This window comes from Struthio camelus, chromosome 5 (assembly GCF_040807025.1).
Source record: "Struthio camelus isolate bStrCam1 chromosome 5, bStrCam1.hap1, whole genome shotgun sequence".
NCBI classification, from domain to species: domain Eukaryota; kingdom Metazoa; phylum Chordata; class Aves; order Struthioniformes; family Struthionidae; genus Struthio; species Struthio camelus.
In genome coordinates, this window is record NC_090946.1 from 46,741,820 (window position 1) to 46,756,725 (window position 14,906).

General features: G+C 37.7%; 1 protein-coding gene across 4 annotated transcripts in view; it reads right to left on the reverse strand.

The window, feature by feature from the left end:
- PALS1 (protein associated with LIN7 1, MAGUK p55 family member) overlaps positions 1–14,906 on the reverse strand; it is a 61,631-nt gene that overhangs the window by 34,593 nt on the left and 12,132 nt on the right. For 2 of the 4 annotated variants that reach the window (XM_068946236.1, XM_068946233.1), the window contains exon 2: positions 3,876–3,958. The exons of the other annotated variants lie outside the window; for them this stretch is intronic. The gene's annotated coding sequence lies outside the window, so the exon portion shown is untranslated. The remainder of the gene's footprint in view (positions 1–3,875; positions 3,959–14,906) is intronic. 4 annotated transcript variants of the gene reach the window in all.

A 14,906-nucleotide genomic window follows, 5' to 3' on the forward strand; every position in this document is an offset into this window, starting at 1 on the left:
ACCAACTTCCTAACACCTCCTCCCAACTATAACTAGTTGATAATCTATAAAAGCATGGGGATGTTGCAAGTCTGGAACGCTGGAGTAACTTCCAATAATCACAGTACTTGTGATAATAGTTAAACCCTTCCGAACTTAAGCCCACGGTTCTTGCTGCCTTCTAAAGCGTGCTTCAGGTATCACAAATCCTCATCTCTTATCAGTTTTGGAAAAACTACTGTCCAATTCCAATGAACCAAATAAGTGCATGAGGAAGAACCTTCAGATCAACTCTAGAGCTCTTCCCTACAACAGCCCCATGCAATCTAAAATTTAAGATACCTGACACTGGTAAAATGTTAAGTCTAGTTCTCAAATTAAGGTGAAGTGGAGCTATTTGTTACCGAAGTGGTAATATCAGGAATATAAATTTTTATTCCAACCAATAAGCATAGCCTCAAAAGACTTGCACTATATAATTTAGAAACAGTTTTGCTGACTTTCATTTCTCAAGGTGTTTATTTTGCAATTTTGATAATCCTGAGACAATAATAATAAGAAAAAGGCTATAACAAGTCTGTTCTCTGCCAGCTATGGATCATCTGATAAACCAACTTCTAAGCCAGAGGAGAGCTTAATTTGTTCCATTAAAACGTTATACTAAGGGGGAGACAACTTACAGACATTAATACTGATTTTTACTGTATCATGTACATGTAGAATAATATACAGAATTAACAGAATTCTTTTTCACTTTAAAACTCAGTTGATCCTAGCAGCTTTTATGCTCTTTAGATAAAGATAGTCTGTGTTACATGGAGTTTGGGCGCTCAAGCTTTAATAGGGCTAAATCGCAGCTTTGAATGCCCCCTTTGAACCATCAATATCTAATAGCAGGACCTCAGTATTGCCACATGGCAAGCAGATCTTTTCAAATAAACTGAATTTATGACTATCTTCTGCCCAACTTCATACCACAAGTCTGACCAATACGGTCCTGGACAGCACACGTGAAAGTCTCTTCTTTGCAGATTACTCTTACTGTTCAAGTTTTTACCCTACAGAGCAGGGTTTGTACATACAGCTAGCGTAAGTACAGCTATTGAGACAGAATATTTTAACTACTCTGATCATCATCAGGCATCACACAAGAACTTCACTGTGAAGCAACTGTGAACAGCAAACAAACCATACTTCCAGTGCAAGCTCAAAACAGACGAATTAAAGAAAAAAAAGTAGCTAATATCTTGCTAACTATACTTCCCATTCCCACAAATACTGTACTTTACAAGCTATGCATTATTCTTCATACTGACCCTAATAACGCCAAGGTTCCATCATCTAACAGTCCTGAATATAACGAACAAAGCCCAGTCCCCAAAAGTTCTATCTGTAACAGGACAAACATAGATAAATTTAGCCATCTTGGTGTGCAAGACAGATGCTAATATAAAACACATGCTGACAGGGACAGAAATGGAAGGTAAGTGCTGTAAGGTGTTTTAAGTTTTCACTTGCTTTCTGGGGATAGTGTCTGCTGCACAGAGCAATCCTAACTGCTTCAACAGCTAAGTTCTGTACCATAAAATTAAACTTGTTTTGTTTCAGCAACTTCTAAAGAGTAAAAATGACATCATCTTGAGGCTGAGGTTTTATGTCATGTTTTGGTGATGTTTAAAACTCTTTCAGTGCTACAAATACGATGAGACTTGATAGTTCCCTCTTTAAAATTCACTAAGCTTCAAATTCTGAATGACTGCAGGAAATTTAGTGCTCAGCTCCAAAACTTAGTGCTTCATCAATTTTGGCACACCTGAGAGTAAGAAAGCCCAACCTACATCTGTAAATACATTATAAGCATAAGTAATACATATTTAACATTATGCAGGATGCAAAGGAGTCTGTCATCAGCCGAGACACATATACTAAGACTATGATAGATACGGTATATTTAAATACTCAATAAAAACAATTAGGAGAAGACAACTAGGTTGTGAAGTGAATTAAAACAGTTTGATTAAATCACATACAAGATGCTTCCTAATGTCTAAATTGTTGATGAAATATTAGCATAAAACTATGCTAGAGATCTCTACCATGTATTATTAATAGCTCATCTAACGGTGGGTATTCTGGGATGTTTATTCACTACTTCACACTTCTAAGCAAGCAACGCTTAAATCACTGCATCATCTGCCAAGCCTCATTTGTTTCTTCAACAATACAAACAATTCTTCAGAGCATAAAATTAACCTCCAGTTGATGAGAACTAAAGATTGGAGTCTACAGGAGAAACAACCTCAGAGATATCCAATATGGAGCTTAATAGAAAAGTACCTGAAACAACTGGTAGAACCTAGAACACCTTGATATTTTCAAAAGCAGTTAAAAGTTACAAGACCTGTAACTTCTTGATACCATAGTTCTTAATTTCAAAAATTCTACAGCAGAAAAAACAATTCTCTTTACCTTAACTCTGGAATACATTCAAAAGAGTGAGTGTTTTTTTTTTTTTTTTTTTTAAAGTCCACAACATTTTATGTGATTTCTTCTAATTAGATGCCATCAGCATAGTCTTAGGATTGGAAGAAAATGTTTCCTTTCATACCCATCTGACTCTTAATTGTAATCATTTCAGACAAGTGCTCATTAGAAAACCTGTCAAGCACAGTAGCTCAGTTCAACATGTATTTCAAAGGGCTTTCAGACACATTCCATTCTCACTTAAATGTGCAAGATCTGTGGATCAACAACAAGAAGGCCTAAACCCTCAAAAGGAAAGCAATTTTCATTGTTAATGTTTCCTAAGTTACATTGGCACCAGAGAAATAAGAATGCTAACTGGAAACATTAAAATGCAGAGAAATTGGCGAAACTGAAATTTCAGACACTAGGATTAGATTCCAGTTTCATAAACTGTATAAACAAACTGCATTGCATCCAAAGAATGGAAAATTGTAACACATTTTTGTACCACACTGGTATTACATTTAAGAAGCGTGGTCTATTTAAGACATGCACTCGGTTTCATTAGGCTTGTTTATCTGTTGATTCAGTGACAGCAATCAAAAGAGTCACAGCTCAAGTACCGGCCAGTCTGTCTTCACTAGCAATCTGAAAGGAGCAAAGGGCTACTGGTTAGAGAACAGATATGAACAAAGTATTTCCTGTGGAAAACTTGGACCAATAAGACTAAAAAAATCGTATCAACCAACAGCTGCACAACCCAGACTGATATATTGCTCTCTTCAGCAACTGTACCTTTGCAGTAAAAGTACATGCAAGATACATTGGTAGTTTCTCGGTATATACGATACCTATGAATGTGTATAGAGTAATTTCATTGTGTGCACCTGACAGACAAGAGTGGATTTTAACCCGTTTTACTGCAGAACCACGAATTGCTTTCTGAGGTACATTCCAAAGGTTAAGTTTCATTTAAATGTTCAGTTTAATACAACACCATCCTCATTTCAGCCATTGTTGTAACTTTTAGTCACAAGTCAGGCTACTACATATATTTTTGAAAGAGGGCAGTGCTTAGTTTAGTTAACCTAGCGTGACAGGCACTGGAGTTTGGATAAACCATTTTTGGTGCCTCAAAATTAAAAGCAGAAATGCAAGATTTCTAGCTCCTACCACTCATCACAACGCAGTCTTATTCATCGCCAAGTGTCTAAAATAAGAGATCAGGCACTCATCTGGCACAGCGAGGTGATGTTTCCCGCCCCGGCTTCTCCCTCGCCCAGGCCCCTGGGGCAGCAGCTGGAACGCCTCATCCCCTCCCTGGGATCCGATTAGCATTCCAGCGGCATTCTCGGCGCGGGGCTGTTTGTTGCCATAGCGACAGCTTTGTCAGCTCCCACGGAGCCCGTGCGGAGCGCTCAAGGACTTACATCATACGATAGCGATGCCGCCCCTCAATTCCCTCAGCTCCTCTGCCTGCGATTCGGAGACAGCGGCTGCCAGTCTTCCAACCCTGTTAGAAATCGAGATGATTACTCAAACCAGGAGCCGAAAACCACCTTTTGGGGGAGTTGTACGGGTTCAGTCTCAGATGACTAAAACCACATAGTAAGCAGCGGTAACGATGCCAATAAAGCCTCTGAAGAAGAGTACGTAAACTGCCTGTTCTCTTTATGTCAATCATTTGAAAAGGCTCAAAGCCTCTGTGACTCAGGTGAGTGCAACGAGTTTAAGAGCCTTATCAGATACACCACAGTAAATTACTTTTAATAATACATTTTAGCTGCGTTCAGTCTGAAGAAGTTAATGCCACTTAAAATAAGCATAATCTAAACTTCAAGAAATTGAACAGGGGGATTTTTTTTTAAAAAGAGAGATGATACAGCATTCACACCTGGGGGAGGGGGACACTTAAATCTTGTCTAAATTCTTATTCCCTGTGAAAACCATGTTGCATGTGCTATTAGCAACAATCCTTGATTAAAGGAGCTCACTACTGAGATACTAATTTGTTAGAAGTGATAGCACAGGTCAAGCAAAACCACTGAACAGGAAGCTTCAGTCTTAACAAATCTGACTTTCTGCTGTGGTATAAGTACTTTTATCTCAGTTATACTAGTAATTAAAATACTTCCAAATTTGACCGAGATCAACTAGGATGTGTACTGTTAATGTTGTCAACGGCTGTTTTTATATGGTGACAAGTGCCTTTGTTTTAAATATACTATGGCACTTACACACACCAGTATTGTTTATTTTGTAACTTTCAAGCCAAATAAAAAGACATGAGGGGGTAGAAACTTTCAGCTGAGGTGACTACAGACGGACTGGGGCGAGGGGGATGACAGCAGAAACATACCAGAAGTAGCCATCAGGAAGCTTATTTCTAAAATTCTTATCTGGACAGAAAACTTAAGACTTCTGCCAAGGTCACTTAAGCATACATTTTAATTCAGTAAAATACTATTTGGCTTTTGTTTATATTTTGCCATCCTGTGTTATCATTAAAGCTCTTACCTAGTTTAAGCCCCTTTCAATTACTCACTAACAACTCTTAGCACTTAAGAGCTAAATTCTACTTTAGCTGAACAATACAGCAGAGGGCAGTGTCTACACCAATTACAGAAAAAACAAAGAAAGAAACACATTCCATTTCAAAAAGCAGCCCATGCAAATGACCAAAGTTACAGCTCATTAAAAACAGTCCAGCACCCGCAGTACCCCAAAACAGTACATATTCATGATCCTAGCATCCTCTGATGGCTTAGATTAACAGTCTAGCAACTATGCATACATTTGAATACACAGCTCTGAGGATGTCTCTAACACCATGCAACCCTGCTCTACAAGAAACTTGTTTATGTTTCACAGAGATGCAAGTGGACAACATGGATATCTAGGAGCTGCAATAAAAAGATGATTGAACAGCGAAAGAAAAAAGAAAGTACCACCTTTATTTAGCATTTACTCCAAACATTTAGAGAACCATAAAGCATAACAAACAAAGAGTAAAGAAATTCCTAGAATTCCAGGCGATGTTAACAGATTTCAGAGGACGGCCAGAAGCATGATAACAAGACAGTCATTTCTTATCACCTATCCAGAAACAGTTAAGACTTCAGATTTCATTGTCTAAAGAGTAAACATGCCTGCCCTTGTATTAAACTGTGGTCATATTCTCTGAGAGATTAAAAATACTGCTGCTATTTTAGTTCTCCAGTAAATTATTTTTTCTTTAAATCGTGTAACATTCTGTTTTGGACTCCTGCACTCTAGTCTCACTTTAATTCCATTTTTTAAACATACTTTTAATGTAAATGTTTAGCACTGCTTCACTGTGCAAAACATAGTATTAAAAGTAAATGCTCGTGTACTAATATGTAAAAGCCACTTTCACTTCAGAGAAGAGATGGAAAAACTATACTTAATTCTAAATTAAATTCAAGACACAGTGTTCCATAATTTACATCTCTTCTGACATTCAAATTAATTTAAAATGGCATTAGTTTAATTCTCTGCACTCAGTGGTTCTTCAGCCATGTATACAATATTCCAGAGAAAGAAAAATTTCTTCCTTAGTAGATAGTGAATCTGGCACACACGTTTTGAAACATCACCTAACGAAAAGGCAAAGGTAGACATTCCCTGCAGGATTTCATCCAAAAATTCTTAACTGTTAACTACCTAGTTCAGCAGGCTTCAAAGAGACAAGATATAGGGACCAAGGCTTTCAGCTTTACGTGACTCAGCTGCAGGCTTCGCAAATATGAAAAGCAAGGTCTCACTCACAATCTCCATCATATAACACAGATACACGTGCTATCCTCTGTTACAAGGCTGCCCCTCCCAGCACTGTCTTTCCAACTTTTTTTAGCAATATTATCTGAATGGGTGACAGCATAGTGATTTTTCAAAAAATAATTGCCTTCAAGGCTTTAACCTGATTAGTCCTGTCACCATATTACTCAGTTACCTGAAAAATGAATAAAGATTTTCTGACATTTTCTCTGACCACAAGAACAAAGTGAGACTTCAGAACACTGAAATTCTGAAATGTAGAACAGAAAATACAAAACCGTATGACTGATGATCCTACAGAGCTCAGTCAGTCGTGCACCACAAAGGCTAACAAGATTTCATTTGAGCTCTTTTGCTATAATCTTCCCAAGTTATTTACAGAAAAATCATATAAACTGTTTTAGATAGCCAGGTCTGAAGTCACAACCCTCTTTCATTCCTACACTGAACTGAGCTATGGTGACAGAACCACTGAGCAAAATCACAAACAACTTGCTGCATAAATTTCTGAAGTTTTCCCCTGGAAGATTTTCACGTCATAACCACAACCCCCTAAGGTTTCCTCTTTCTAATTAAGATCCTTTGTACTTGCTTTTTCCTGCAGGGTGCCGTAAGCAAGGCACGCTAGCCATGCTGTGAACATTACAGTTTTGTCTGTGGTGCTCGTTTCAGTATTGTCACCAGGCCTAGTTGTAGGGTTAGGGAAAGCAGACAGAAAACCCTGCTAACACAGATAGAGGAAACCTTCCTCAAAATAGGATAAATACAACAAATAGCTATGGCAAATACATCCCTCAAAGAAATATGTGGTCACAACAGCAGTTTGCAGAGAATGATTATACTCGAGTGACTCGAATGTGACATGAATTCACATCCATCAAATGTGCTGGAATGTTTCTCACTCCTGAGAAGCAGAAGATTACAAGTTGCAAAGTCAGAATTCGGATTTTTGCAGACTAAAACAACTGCTCAGAAGTTGCCAGATGTTGTAGTTCCTTTATACTAACTGTCAGTCATGTTCCTTGACATTTGCAGAAATTACATAGTATGTATGCTTGCGCACAGCTTTTACTTCCAAACAGCTAGCACAGAACAAAGCTTACTAGGCTTTCAAGTGCACCGTACTTTCGGATCTTTCCGAACAGAGACTCCATGATTCATGAATTTATGACAAGAATCAGGAAAAAGAAGGCTGACTCTGCCAGTACGGTTCCTTGGTCCGTTAAGCTGAGCTAGTGGTTTGCCGCTGCCAAAGACTGCAGGCTCATAACCCTTTTTCTTGAATGCTCCCTTACCTTCCTGTTTTGAGCTGCATAGCCAATACCCTCTCTGATAGCTTTGAAGCTTGTCATATTTCTCTGCAAGTCACCTTGCTTCACCGAGATTGCAGAATGTTACTCGGTATTTTTGTTTGTATCTGGTTAGTTTTTGGTCAAAGTCACACGCTACAGCAGTTAACAGTAAAGGTACAAGTGACAGGAGCGAGTGGTTGCTATGAGGGAGACGGAGAAGGCAGGACACAGACAAGCAGAAGCTTCCCTCTGGCAGCTGTGGGCCATCTATAATGGAATCTTGTCTCAGGGAACCCTATTCTATGAATTCATCTGTTTTTCAGGGAAGGTGGCCTCTTTCAAAATCAGTAGCTGTTGATGAAATATTTGTGGGGAAACGGGGGGGGGGGGGGGGGGGGAAGACGACCTACAGCCACTTGCATTTCTTTTAGTGGGTGTAAATAGGACAGTTAAAAAAACCTATTGGTTTCTCTTAAAAGGCATACCCTGAGACAAGTTTCCAATACAGTGGGTGTAAAGGACTGCAAAACATGGATTTATCCTTGAGTATATTTCCTCCCAATCAAAAAATGGTAAATTGAAAACCCATGTATTGAGTACATTATTAAAGGAGATGACAAATCTGAACATCTCTGCATATTCTTTACCTGAGAACACTCAAGTAGACAACTACCCAACCTACTATCTTTGTATAAATAGCGTAAAATGCACAAGATGGGAATCCATGACTCAGAAGAGCTAAAATGTTTACCGTGGACAGTGAGAAGAGATCATCACACCTTAAATTTCTGCTTGTAGCAGAAGGCATAACGTTGGACCAGTATGTGTATGCTTTTAATGCAAATAAAAGCATTTGACTCTACTCTATTAGGCGTACATATTCCTATACAACAGAGTATATATGCGCACGACCACTTGGAAACAGAAAACTACAGACTAACCTTATCCCAAACCTTCCCCAAATTTATCTCAGTGATGTGTTAAACTCGCTGGAACAATCCCAGCCGTGACTGAAAAACTATGTTACACACTGGTTCTTTGGGCATGCTGTAAGGCAAGACTGCCAAACAAAACTTATACCGTCTAGTAACTTGCAATACAGGTCATGAGGAGAACCTGTAGAAAAATAAAGAAAGTATTAGCAAAATTCCACTGTAAGATGTGGAAACTGCATACTCCATAAACAAACTACATTATTAGACTCCATAATAAAAATACATGAGAAAGCATCACAAAAGCTACAAAAACCTAACGTTTGAGGCCTTTTGTATCTTACAAAAACAGTGTCGCTTTCTCTTCTATTAAATGTAAATGGACTCATGGGCCTAATTTTAACAATTAGACAAATTAAGATAAAGCCCTACTGGAAACACACTCACTTCTGCAAATCCTATTCAAGGACATAAACACTTTGGTTGCAGAGTTCTTTCACAGTTCAACTCTTTTGCTAAGTCAAAGAAACTATATTCAGTTTCTGAAGCCTTCTTAAAGCAGGTGTTTTTATTCACAAAACATTAGGAAATTGTGATAAACTCAAAGAAATGTAATACCCATTTCTATGATAGCTCAGAGTTGCAAAATAACTTCTTCAGTATCGGTGCAATAAGCCTGCACAAAACACTACTCATCACTGGAACTGTTGAACTCAAATATAAAACATCACTACATCAGTTAGCAAAAACACTACTAAGCTAAATGATTCAAGTCCCTCCACAGCACTCTCAAACCAGCTCTAAGGAACAAAGACTCAATAATTTGAAAGGCAGAATTCAGGAGAAACATCTCTCTGCTTAGGACTGTGGAACAACTCTTCTAGTATAATCAACTCAGTATTTCCTCTCAATGCCTTACACTAATCAAACTGAAGATGGTTCCTCAAAGAGTAGCGTTGAAAACCCATGTTTAAAAACAAACTTCTTTTTTGGCAACATCCATAAGCTTTCTTCTCATCCCCAATTTGAGATTTGAAAGCTGAAGACTGAATTTGTTTCTTATACAGAAATTGCTCACTATTCATCTTGAATATTCTGTGCCAGTGAAATGGATAAATGGTGAAAGGTGTGTTAATCTATACTTTACACTTCCTTTTATTAACTAGAACACAATTACTCTCTCACAAAAGTATAACATTTGCCTAAACATTAAAACCTTCTGAAGTGTTTGACAACTAAAACTAGTTCCATACACATGCACATCTACTATTTATCCACTGCAATAACGATCAACCAGCAATACAAATTTTAACAGCAAGAGAAAATAGAAATCACAATTCAGAAACGGCCAGTCTGTCCTCTTAGTTTTCGGAGCAAAGTCAGAATTCACTAATTTGCCCCAGTTTACCTTTCACACGTACTTTTACCAGTTTTTATAACAGTAAAAGGTAAGTTTCTCAGCAGAAAAGTAGACAAGACATTACATATTTGGACACTGCCTCTACCTGAAATGATTGTGCACAAAAATTAAGTTAAATCAAACCTGAATGGATGCAAGACAATGATTCATTTACATAAGAGACAAAGTTTTCCTCTTGCTGCCATTGTTAGATCTGAGCAATTAGGTATTTCATAACGGGAAAACATGAAGAAGGAAAGAACAGCTCCAAGCGGTGAATGCAGGATATCGTTGCATTTCACCACTCAATGAAGTAAGCTGTATCACTATTACACAAAAGGGCACGAAACATTAAGAATATGTTTGAAAAAGTTATTGAGCAATACTTAGAGGAATCAATCACACACCCAACCCCTTAAACAAATACCTGGAGATTAAGTTTGTACAAGTTCTACATACCAGCAACGCAAAAATGTGTTTGTGTGTGTGTGTTACACCAACACAGCTTAAGTCTCCTAAAAAACAAAAAAAAAAATCCCAAAGCCAAAAACTCCCCAAACCCCAAAACCTGAAAACAGAAGCCTCCCCCCCCCCAAAAAAAAGAAACAAAACAGAAAACACCACCACCCACACATACCTTTTTTATTACTCCAGTATTTACAACTTAGTCCTCTGGTACTTCTGAATCAGAAAGAACTCAGTGTCCACAAAAATAATCCTGCTGAAAAACTTAAAACGCAGTCAATATACAGCCACTTCAGATAGCAGTGTGTTCAGTAATAGGTGTTTAGTTTAATTCTAAAGGAGTCACAGTATCGATTCCTTTAGAACAAACCTATTAGAAGTTTAAGCTTCGTAAGAACACACTGATGCCATCCAATTGAAGATAAACCGCTATTAAATTCAAAACCACAGAGCCAAAATTCCCATGATTAAGCTTATCTAAGAATTTAAGCTGCGTGTTTGGCAGTTCTATTTCTGGTTAAAGAACAAAGCCTTGAGGAAATGAGTCTTTAACAGGTTTTACTATATTAATCTTTTGAATAAAAAAATCACAACACTCTGGGCCTAAGGTATCTTTTTAAATTAACATTTTCATATATGTAAAAATACGAACTTTAGTGTTTAAGTAGCATTTCGTATCCCTTCAATGAAATCACGTTCCTGGACACTGCCCTCTCATACAGAAACTACAGATATGTGAAGACAAATCAGTAATCTAACACTAGTCTTATCTACACACTGCATTAGTAACGCTTCCTGATACTCAAGCATTCTGGGAAACGATGTTAAAATTATGAAGTTATCCCAAGAAAAATTATTTACTAAAATTTGCCACAGATGCTAACATTCACCATCGTGACGTCTTCATCATTGATGCTGACAGAGAACAGCTTGAAATATTCTCAGGACTTCTGTCCCAAAGTGGCTAGCTTCCCTGATGTTGCTCAGCACAGCAGCCTTGCCCTGCGGCAAAACCAAGCGTTCATACTTCAGTTAGTGCTCCACAAAACACCACTAACTAGAAGTTGCTTGTAGCATGAATTCTAGATACTGAGGATGGATCTTCTTTTTCCACAATAAAACAAAAGTGCGGGAGAGGAAAAAGAAGAGTCTGGGACTCTTGAAGAGAAGAGAAGCTCTCTTGAAGAGAATGAAGAGAATGAAGAGAAGCTGATAACTGGAGAAATTTAAGTAATTTTTCATTCAATAATCAGATGAATAGGAAAGATGAATTATTCTAAAATCCCCTGCTTGCACTGAAGTAGAATTCATTGTCAAAGGACAGGATTAAGATGACAAAACCAAGATAGCAAAAATACTAACTGGGTACTTGGCACAGTGTCAACATTAGTATTTCTATGTGCTGCCCTGGAAGCTGCCTCTGTCCTTTCCCTGACTCAGGTATAAGATACATGCTGAAAATTAAGTTGAAAAGGTTATAGAAGTAGAAATTGTAACAATCCGGTCTGAGGCAGCTCCCTTGTAAGTCAGAGGAAAAACAGGAAATTTTGTAGTCAAAACCTGGAATAACACACTAAAGTTTCAGAGTGTCAATGACAGCACAACTGTCTCCTCTCAAATCTTCATTTTGCAGCTACCCTAAGAAGCAGTCAGTTTTACTGAAGCGGTTTCAGCTGCGAAACTTCATCCGGACCCTAACACTAACCCATTACACATTTGCAGTGTCTGACATGCATCAAGGGTTCTAGTTGTTACGCGTCCATGCTTCACAAACCTTCAAAATACTTTTATCTTCTTGCCTAGCAGTTTTGTGGTTTTTGAATTTAGTTTCTAAACATACTTTTTCAAGATTTCATAGCAGCATATTCTCACAATGTACTAGAGCAGCAAAGCTGGAAAACTAAGATACAGTGCATAGCACCCACCTCTAAACATGTACATATACCTGTCTCAAAACAGTCAAGTTACAGCCACTCTTCTGTGAGCTGAGGATATGATTTCGCAAGATAGAGACAGTCTGCACATTACTCTGAACCCCCCTGCCTCACTCTCAACAAGTCAACTTGGTGTACTAAGGTGGCAGAACCACCACCTCCCACTCGCAATGGCAAACGGTTGTAATGTCAGATCATCTGTACAGAAAACAATGGTCTCAAGATTACTTCATTTGCTCCTTTCATCACCAGTACAATTGCAATTTTTGATGAGTTACAGATTTGCAAAAGCTAAAGTGGTACTAACTCTTACCAGGTGCAGACGAGTCAATTTACACTTAACAAATTCAATGAAATCTGTACAAGAAACCCCACATGTGAGGGTGTTTTAAGTGAAAGAACAAATAAAAGCAAAAACCACTCCGAAAAGGTGCTGCATGATTAGCAGCAAAAGGTTCAGGAAGAAATTAAGAGATTCGCTTTCCCTGTACGTCAGAAAAATCAAGATGACAGTGAATGTTACCTGCTTTCTCAATCTCAGAACAACTTCAAAAACGTATCCACTAGGATTACGACTTCTGAGGCCCATTTACAAATGATAAGTTTGGCACTTTGGCTAAAAAGAGAACTACAAAAATCAATTAGAATGCAACCCAGTAATATCATCCAGTGCCAAAAGCTACAATATAAACAGTATTTTCTAGACATTTATCATAATTGACTCAGACTATTTCAAATAATCTGTTGTTAGTGGTATGGAATAACTTTTAATGATACTTCAGGAATAATGGTCAGGCTGTTCTGTGCAGAGCCTTTATGAAAAAAACAGAATGCCTAACAATTTTATCAAAAGTATGAGGTCACATTATAGGAAAATGCTTGATCCTTTTAAATAGAAAGGGATTAAACTGCTCTCTATTAAGATAAATTAATCAATTCATAGAAGTTAGGGAATTTCAGCTTTCTTTTATGCAAACAAAACAAGGCACATCTTCACCTGGAATAGGTTCTACTCATTTTCTTGAGAGAAAAAGAAGGGTCTGAATATCAGCAATATAAGTTACTAGAGACATACCAATGCTTTCATATGAAATAAAGTAAGGAAATACACAACAGGTATGTAAGATAAGGAACTGCCTACAGAAGTAAAACTGCTCACTTCTAATTAAAAGAGCAACAGGGTGTTCAATAAAAGTCAGAACAAAGAACTGTCTTGCTTACAAAAGTCAAAACTTCAAGATTTTATTGAGCATAAGACAAAAGGATTCAAACATTTGTGAAAACTGAAGAACACATAGCAGCTACATAATATCGTTAGGGAAATTCTGTAGGGAATGCCCTTCATTTCCTAACTCACCAAAAAAAGGGTGTCATGACCTCAGACTGTCTTAATTTTTTTTCTAACCAAGGAGTAAAAAGAATCCTTAAAGAACAGGCAGGTGAGTATAATCAAGAGGTCTGACATGACTGCAGGTCAATTAATAAAAGTTTTCTAGCACAATTTTCAAAGTACCACTCAGCATAATGGCTGAAAAATTAAATGTATTTTAAATCTCCAATAAAAGCATTTTACAGTCAGCATTCCCAGTAAGCAGGAAAGGATTGGGATACTCTGATAATAGTAATGCCTGCAGATATCATTTTAGAAAAAAAAAGAAAAACAGACAAAAATCAAGCGAAACTGAGGTACCTGGGTTGTACCAAACCAGCAGTGATCTGGAATTAACAAACCATGCTTAATTCAATTTTTGTCTGTGCTATGTTAACTGCGCTCTCCAACCTCACGATGGCTTATTAGCTCAGACATCTGCATATTAATTATGAGTAAGGAGAAGAAAGAAAACTCTCAGGAAACAGTCTACTCTGTCCCTGACACTCTGGAGCGCCCACAGTACAGTTCTGCAGGGTCTTCACCCAGGTCGCAGGCTACTCTGGAACACCTACCTTAAATTCTTTCTTACTAGCAATATATGCAGCTGTTATTCACGCAAAAACTGTGTTGTCTAATTTTGAAGCCCTTTAATGTGGTCTTTCAGGCAAAGTTGGGTAGAATGAAAGTATCATTAATACATAACTTTAACTTAGAAAATTGATTAACTAGAGAAGTTCCAATGCTTACAAGAAGCACGAATGTTCCAGTAATATCCCAGTCCACAGGGTTCTACGGGTTCCTTGTTCCTAACTGAAGTAGAAAATATACTAACACAAGGTTTGAAGCATCACCCTCTAGGCCAGTAAAATCAGTTCTGTAAATATTTTGAGTTATAGCAAGAAGGCTCAAAAAATAGCAGCAGATGCTGCAGTCCTATATTTTACAGTTGTCACATGTACAAAAGCGAGTCTTTGTGCTTTAGAGCTCACTTAAGCCTACAAATCAAAGGAAGATAATAATAAAGATATGGTGCAGTATTTATTTTCTAAGAAGCCCATAACAGCTTGAATAATGCAGTCATTATAATAAATTGCACTGTCTAGAAATCTACAAATACTACCCAGCAGGTACACCGTGAACAGCACTAGTACCCTACACTAAAATATATTGAAAAAAGCTCCTCTGATGACTGTTCTAATGCCTTATAAACACAGGTTCTTCATTAGCCATCTGCATATGACTCTCTCCTACCACCCCTCTGAGCACTTG